The sequence below is a fragment of the Poecilia reticulata genome, linkage group LG1 (genome assembly GCF_000633615.1).
Source record: "Poecilia reticulata strain Guanapo linkage group LG1, Guppy_female_1.0+MT, whole genome shotgun sequence".
NCBI lineage: Eukaryota > Metazoa > Chordata > Actinopteri > Cyprinodontiformes > Poeciliidae > Poecilia > Poecilia reticulata.
In genome coordinates, this window is record NC_024331.1 from 11,604,396 (window position 1) to 11,612,617 (window position 8,222).

The 8,222-nt window shown below is 38.0% G+C and overlaps 1 protein-coding gene and 1 long non-coding RNA gene across 4 annotated transcripts in view; both read right to left on the reverse strand.

Annotated features, from left to right (window-relative positions):
• Positions 1-8,222, reverse strand: part of LOC103463029 (voltage-dependent T-type calcium channel subunit alpha-1H-like) — a 246,303-nt gene that overhangs the window by 199,275 nt on the left and 38,806 nt on the right. The gene's annotated exons all lie outside the window — the stretch shown is intronic.
• On the reverse strand, positions 2,725-4,902 carry LOC103463023 (uncharacterized). The gene is made up of 2 exons (XR_533445.2): positions 3,598-4,902; positions 2,725-3,215 (listed from the first exon to the last, which is right to left on the reverse strand). It is a non-coding gene; the product is annotated as an uncharacterized LOC103463023 (long non-coding RNA).

Genomic DNA, 8,222 nt, shown 5'->3' on the forward strand with positions numbered 1-8,222 from the left:
AGCGCATGAAACTCTTTTTTCCGACAACATTGAATGCAACACAATGTAACCTTACACCCACTGCTAAGTAGCGGGAAGTACGAGAGAAGGACAGAGCGCCAGCAGCATTGATGGATATATACATTACTGGACTGGACAGTGGCGCAGTTGGTAGAGCTGTTGTCTTGCACCAAGAAGGTTCTGGGTTCGATTCCCGGCCCCTGTGCATGCGTGTGTTTTCTCCGGTTACTCTGGTTTCCTCCCACAGTCCAAAAACATGACTGTCAGGTTAATTGGCCTCTCCAAATTGTCCCTAGGTGTGAGTGTGTGTGTGCATGGATGTTTGTCCTGTGTGTCTCTGTGTTGCCCTTTGACAGACTGGCGACCTGGCACCAGCAACCCTCCCGATCCCACTAAGGGACAAGAGTGTAAAGAAAATGAATGGACTGGACATTACGTGATTTATCGTAAGTCACACATGTGCCATTGCTGTCCATTGAGTCAGGAATATCGGTAGTCAGGAAACTACTACAATCACGCAAAGAATCAGAAAAACGGACACAATGTTTAGCAGTTAATTCAACCATAGATAATGGTAATAAGGGCTTCAGATTTCACAGGTGAGGAAATCTAAATCAGCTGGTCAGGCTTTTTTGATTAAATACATTTTTCTTAAGCATAACGCCAATAGCTAAAAATTTTATTTATACCAGGTGAGTCTTTCTACCCTGAAAATGTGGACCGGTACCAACTTTTGTTTTTCCACTGAAAGCTCTGGTTTGCACAATAAATGCCATGTGAGTGAAATTTCATGGATGATACTCTGATGTCCCATTCTCCTGAAGGCAGCACAGAGCTGCACCACCAGAAACTCACAGAAACACTGAAGAGAAGAAGAGTTATGATTAATGTAGTTACAGTTCTATCCATGTTTTAATGTTGCAGAGCTCAGTCGTTTTGCAAATAGATCAAAGTTTAAACTGACATGTTGAACATCTTTTATCTGCTCATTTTGTGCAACATTTAACAACTAGAAAATGGCGCAAGATAAGAATATTTTTTCCACTCTGATTGGCTGCTGTTAGGCCTACCAATTTTAAGTTGAATGTTCATTGCATTTTTTTGTTCATTGTTTTGTTCATTGCCTGTGAAAATAATTTCTATTCCCATGACTTTTTTGTTCTCTGGGAAATTATTTTTGATAAATACCGAAACAAGCATAAAAATCAAAACATCTACAATAGTGATAGTAATATTAATGATAAAATAATGGTCACTGACCAGTAGACCTGCAAATTCTTTGGTGGGGGGCGGTGAGGGACCTGGATAAAGGCTTGGGGGGCGCTGGCCTGAAACAGGTTGAGAAACACTGGATTAAACCAAACATTTGGATGCTCTGCACATTACACCAGCAGCTCATGTTAACAGTGAAGCATGCGTGACCTACCGCAGCCACCAGGGGAGTCCCTGGTGGCTGCATACATTATCAAATATATATTATTGTAAAAAGAAATCACTTCATGGTGAAATTGTGTGTTTTTGTTATTATAATGACATAGAAAACTATACTAAAAAAAATCTACTCCTCTGAGCAGCCTAAGCGGCTGCTTAGTTTGCTTATGCCTTGGGCCGGCCCTGCGCTGCACTTCATTTATTTAATGCATCGCTAGGTCGCTTTCTCTCACTTTGCAGACGTGGAGTAACAAAACCAATGTCTGGAATAATTTTCTGCAGGCCCTCTAAGATTTTATCCAAAGGACAAAATCTTGCTTAATCCACTATTTTCACATGTCGTAAGATTTAACTGTATTAAACACTAAGAATATTTATTTTCGTCAACATAGCGCAATTCACTACTCACCCGGCAGAAACAAGTTGACAGCCACTTATGCTTCTTTATTACCCTAAATGCTTTACCCAACTTGAAACTAAATAATTATTATTCTCCAGGCTTTTGAAAGCTTTCTGACTCATCATAGAATATGAGGTCTGCAGCTCCAAATAGTTAGTTATGTGGATCGCCTCAACACCTGATAAATCCTCAAGATAATAAGACATGTCTTTTTTACCAAGATAATACGGATCATATCCTAAATATACACATATTTTTTTCTAGATGCCTCGTCTGTTCCAGCCTATTTGGGGCATCAGCGTACTCATTGTGATCAATTTTGCTTTGTTTTGAACCAGAGAAATCGACTTCCGGCCCTCCATCTGAATTTTGTGTGTCATTTTGGGTCACGAGTCTGAAACCCAGCAATGAGGGGAAAAGTTAGGACAATTCCAAGGTCCCTGGCTGACAAGGGCCCCCCCACAGCTAAAGTCTCGCTTAGACATACACAGTAAAAAAAAATTCCGTAAAAAAACAGTAAAATGTACTGGTAATTTTCTGCCAGTACATTTTACTGTTTTTTTACGGAAATTCTGGGCACAAGCTTTCCGTAATTTAACAGCATTTTTTATGTTAAATTTACCAGCACTTCTGTTAATCCATAATGGAAATTTTCTGTATTTTTACAGTAAATCTGCAGTATATGCACAAGCATTTCTGTTACTTAAAAACTTTTAATTTTGACATCCAAAACAATCGAGTCTGTTAGCCATCGACTAAGTAGTAAATATAAAGCATTACATTTTAAATAAGCATAAATTTAAGCAAAACTAAACTTATTCAAAAGGACATTAGACCATAAAATTAGTGTTAAAATAGCTCATGCAGATGGGTTAAAAATAAAACCATAAACAATCAATTTGCAAATTTTATTTTGCAGTTCAAGGTTTTTCAATACCATATCAACACATCATTACAATATAATTAAATAGCATTTTCGATTATATATTCAGTCAAACATATTTTTAAAGTTYTTAAGGTCAATGTAAAGTTCATTCTTGAGTCCAGAGTTTCAAGTTAATTTAATAATTTTGTTAAGTTTAATTTAATTAACACAATCCAACACTAACATAAAAAATACAATTTAAATCTTGCAATTTGCATTACAAGATTAAAATCACAGGTGTAAACAAGGACCAACATCCAACTACTATTTTCTGAACTGCTGTCAACAGAACAGAGAACATTATGAAGCATCACCTTTTACAAGAATCAAATTTTCCATGGACTGTCAAAGTCATACAGTTCATTTACAAACTTGAGCAGTCGGGGTGGAATGTGATGATGCTTCTTCCCCTTCATCTCAGCCTTCGACCCTCGTTTGGGGTTTAAGCCCAGAAAGACTCTGAAAAAGAAAAGGGGATACTTGAGTTTAACATACAGACAGATGCGTCCAAATTACATTATTGCAGCTGATCACCTGTGTCATGCAGCTGGACTGTCTCAACAGTTGCAAATAACTCCTTGACAATCCTHAACTATGAATAATTTAAATGAACAATCACTGAAACAACAACAAAATTGTTGGCACACTTCTTTTAATGGAGGCAAACCCATAACAATCACTGAAGTTACTTGATAAAAGTGTAAAAAAGGGAAAAAAAGATTGACTGAAAAACAAWGAAAATAAGACAATGCTTCTGAACTGTGGTTCAAAAGCACAGAATGAATYAGAATTATTATTGCTCAGGCCAAATAATTCAAAATATCCACAAAAATATACTAACCTTTGTATATATTCCAGTGTCAGGGACATGTCTTTTGGATTGTGGAGCACCTGGCTGACAGCTGGACACGAATGAACACACCAAGCTTTGGTCCTGCTTCTCACTTTGGAAACCCTAGATCCGAACACTTATATTCTCTGGGTTGATTTTTGACCTTTTCCCATGCCACCCTGTTTTAATGATTTAATTGGACAGAATGGTTCCAGGAGTAGTTTGATGTAACTTTAGTAGGTAGTGCCTGGAACATGTTTTGCATTTTTGTGGCTAAGTATCTGTTGCTGGTGCATGAGTTTGACTCAAAAGCATGTTCGAAGTGACAGTGCCATATGATTTTTTGGCTCTGCACTCTGGCTCATAGTTTTGGATATTGGGATGTGTAATTTCATGCTCCCTGTAGATTTTAGACTGACGGTATATTCCTCCTCCTCGCTTTTTCTTCTCCCAATCCACGAAACAGATGAAATACAGTGTTCTGGGCCACACGTCCCACTGACTTGGGGTACACTGACATCACACCTGTCGCTTTTGATTTTTAACTGGGTCCTAACATTTGGCGGTTTCCATAAGCCTGCTGCAGTGGAGGGGACAGCAGCAGCTAGTGCAGTGTTACTTATTAGAGGTCAAGCTTTTATTCAGGTAAGAAAGGAATAACATTTTGTTAAATGCACTTACACTGTGTTCTTGGATTAAGGCCGCACATACTTGTTATCACATTCAGTTAGTGAGTGTTATACACTGTGTACATCTGAGCTGTCAGTCTCCAGGAACAGAGCTTCTTTTAGTTTTGATATTGTTTTTATTGTTTCAAATCATTTAGATGTCCCCAAGTCACAGAGCTGTGAGTTTGAATCACCCGGGATATGACCGTGATGGACATATTGCACTTTCTTTGTATGACTAGGAATGGTAGGACTTATGCTCCTAGATTATCCTGATAACGATTGGCTCTACCTTGTTGCGATTTGCAATTTAGTTTGGATGTTTCTGTGGCTGAACTGACAGTACACGCAGTTCTGCCTCAGAAACAGGAGGAGAGCACATCTGAGTGCTACAAGTGAAAGATTTGAGAAGTCTGTACACAGACAGTTCTTGTTGTAAATATGAAATAAAAGCAGCATATGCAGTACTATAAGATTTAGGTAGTGAGTTTCAGGAACAGAACCAATCCATAAATTRAATTTTGTTTGTGTGGCACATTTCAGTAGCAGGGCATTTCAAAGTGCTTTACATAATTGAAATAAAACAGCATGTGACATTGAGTAAACAGTGAGAGAGAGAGAGATTTTGTAAAGAAAAAAAAGATAAAAACATTAAAACCTGCAGCCCTTTTAGGACTTTAGTTTAACGTCATTTAAACGTTAACTGGGACTTTAGTCAAAAACACAGAAGACAACAAATGCAGGGTTCTTAAAAAACGCATAAAATATGAAACTGAAATGGAAATTGGTAGAAGCTGTTTGACTGTTTGATACTTGTCATTCCTTTAAAAGTTAAGTATTAGAACTGAAGTAGGTGGAATAGAACCATCTGTACAAGATCTTTTAACACAAAAAGGGAGTGTCACCACTGGAGCTGTCTGATGAGCAATAAGGAGTCAGTTAATGACCGACTCTGACAAGGACTGAAYGGTAAGGTGATTCTTTCTCCGGATATGAGACTCCAGGTTCTTCAAGAAGTCTATGGACTTGGCATGAAAGGATTTCACAGGTGATGAAAACCTGGAGCACAGGTGGCATCTTTTCTCAAAGACATGGTTAAAGGATAGATATGCTGACGCTGGTAGGTATTAATCCCTCTGGATGCAATACTCAAGATACCTGGAGGCGTGGCCAGCGCAAAAGAAGACAGCAAAGCTTTCATATTTTGCTTGATCAATCATTATGTTCCACGCTATGGATTTCCGACGAAGATCAGGTGAGTAAATTGTACTCCTTTAGGAATCAAAATCTGCAGAATGTGGAACAGATGCTCGGATTGACCCATTTATTCGGTACAGTATATTAACCCCAATCACAAGGCAAGGTTGAGAGAGTAAACAAAACAAAATTGGCTATAAACTGTGCAGTCTAAATTTAAATTGGGTAAAAGCATTGCTTACTGTTTGATGTTTGTTTGAATGTCCATTAACAAATCAACATATGAGCTCCACACGAGAAGGATGTCTCCGGGACCTGCACTCGGATTCCAGAATGGACAGGTGAACCTGCACATTTATTTCATAATTATGTCTTTAGTGAGTCACAGGTTCTGGCAACACAGTTTGCAAAATACCAGACGTCATAGGACCGTCCAGGCTCAAGACCGGTCCCAGGAATCAACTGGGTGAGGCTAAAGGTCATCAAAAGACAATGGTCTGAACCTCGCTTCACCAGACCATACCAACTCGTGGAAAGGACGTCTCACGCTGTCCGTCTGCAAGGGAAAGGAGACACCTGGTTCCATTGGAGTCACTGCACAACAGCTGAGGAGCAACGACGCGCTCCGAGACGTACAAGAAGATCTGCAGCTTCAATCTTCAGACGAGGAGCGTCTGCAGGCACTTCCCAGGACCCAGGAGGATCAGCAGTTCCAGGCAGGAGTGTAGCAGGAATTTCTGCCATGACCACTTCAATTTCCTGGAATTCGAGGCTTAAAAGGCCCGGACAGGCATAATACTCCTGTTTCCGGTGTCCTTGTATTGAGAAAAAGGAGATTGCACCCTCTCCTTAAACTCACTGTTATATTGGCACAATAAATCAAATTTTCAGTGAGCAACGGACACTCAGGTGGGAACCTGAGGTTTAAACCCGATGAGGAAAACGGTTGCACGAAGGATCAAGTTACAAGAGGATCACCGTTAACACGTTCTCTCTTTTGCATATTTTCGTCTTTTTTGCAAACTCTTAATGAACTTTTGTTTCTTTTTGCGCGTATTTTTGGATCATTTCTTGACGAAGAATTCCTTTTGTTTTTGAGGAATGTCAAAGAAGAAAAGATACGGACTCTAAGACTATTATTGAATTCTGTAAAAAAAAAAAAAAAAAGCATTTGTAATTGATTTTTATGTGTTCTAATTTCTTTTTCCTCCACAGCTTTTCTTTTGGTGTTGCTTTTTATACTTTTGAAGGATTATAATTTTTATGATCATTATTGACTTTGTGATTAGTGGCCATCTTTAGTAAGTTTTGTGTACCTCAGTTATTTTTCCATTTTATCATTTTTGGGTGATGATTTGTAATGTGTTGCTTGTTCTGAAATAATTGGGTTATAGGATTTTCATATTTTAACCCTTTTACGCCGGAGTTTTGAGCGTCTGCCTAAATAAATCTTCCTTATTTAAATTGTAAGTAGTTCTTTAAATGTCCTGTGAGACGATATACTTACCCATGTATCCATAACAACCTGAACTTTCAATATCCAGCAAGTTATTTTCGCAATATACTGTCTATTAAACGAGTCCCCCGCCCCCAGTCTAGAAAGGTTAATAGATATTTTTACATTTCAATTGAGATTGTTACAAATTTTTGGTATACTTCAGGTGAGTATTAAATTCTTGAACAGCACAAATCTATCATCTACAGGTAAAGAATAAGGAGTTTAATATGAGATGCATAAAACTGCTAAGGGTAGCAGAGGCCCACCTGGTCCGCCTCCCTATTAGATGCTTTACTGTGGTGCTGCAGATGAGGGGGATGTGGAGCTGAGGGGTCCTGTTGAAAAGGGGGACTGTTATATAAGAAGGCTAATATACTGCTCAAAAAAATAAAGGGAACACTGCAGTGTTCTCTTAAATGTTAAAGTGTTCCCTTTATTTTTCTGAGCAGTGTATTTTAGTTATTTCAGTCTACTGAATATATTTTTTGTTTGTTCCTCTGTTGGAAGGCTTTATCAATTTATTTGTGAGGTCTTTGTATCTCAGACTTTAAAAGGGGGACTGTTGAGGGAAAAATGACTATTTTTAGTATTTAACACAGTTTAAACCTTTTAGAAAAAATTTCTTAATTTTGAACAGGTTTCTGTTAGTGATTTGAAACTAAAACTATTGCTGGGTAAGTATTGAATAGAGATCTGCAGGAGAGTTTCTGCTTAGACCCCTGGGGTCTTATCATTAAGAAAATAAATTTAAAAGAAATTAGTTTTAGAATTTATCATGACTTGATTGAAATACCCTAATTATAGTTTTAAAATTTATAACATATTCTGGCCTATTGATCTTTATTTTACTTGTAGTTAAATCAGATGGTTTGTTAAGATCTCTGATCTGCTCTTTGTCTGTCTGGGAAACAATCAGTAGGAAGTTCTAGCTTTTCACACTGATCTGTGAAAAGCCATAAACCACCATGAATTCGGAGAGTCTGCTTCTACCTTATTTAACAAAAGGTGTTTGATCTTGTGAACAAATTTCAGGGACTTTCTAAATTCAAAAAGGGCCAGAGATGCCTTCCAATTGGTCAAGTAGAGATACGCCTTATTTGAATACATTAAAGAGGAAAACACACCTACAGGTATAAAAGTTTGTGCAAAAAAGGAAATAATTCAGAAAAAAGCTGATTTATTTTACTTCTGCACCAGCTCTTTCTCCAAGGACGTCCTTGATATTTCTCTGTCTTCTTGTCTCAGGTAACAATGTTTGTATCTGTGTTTCT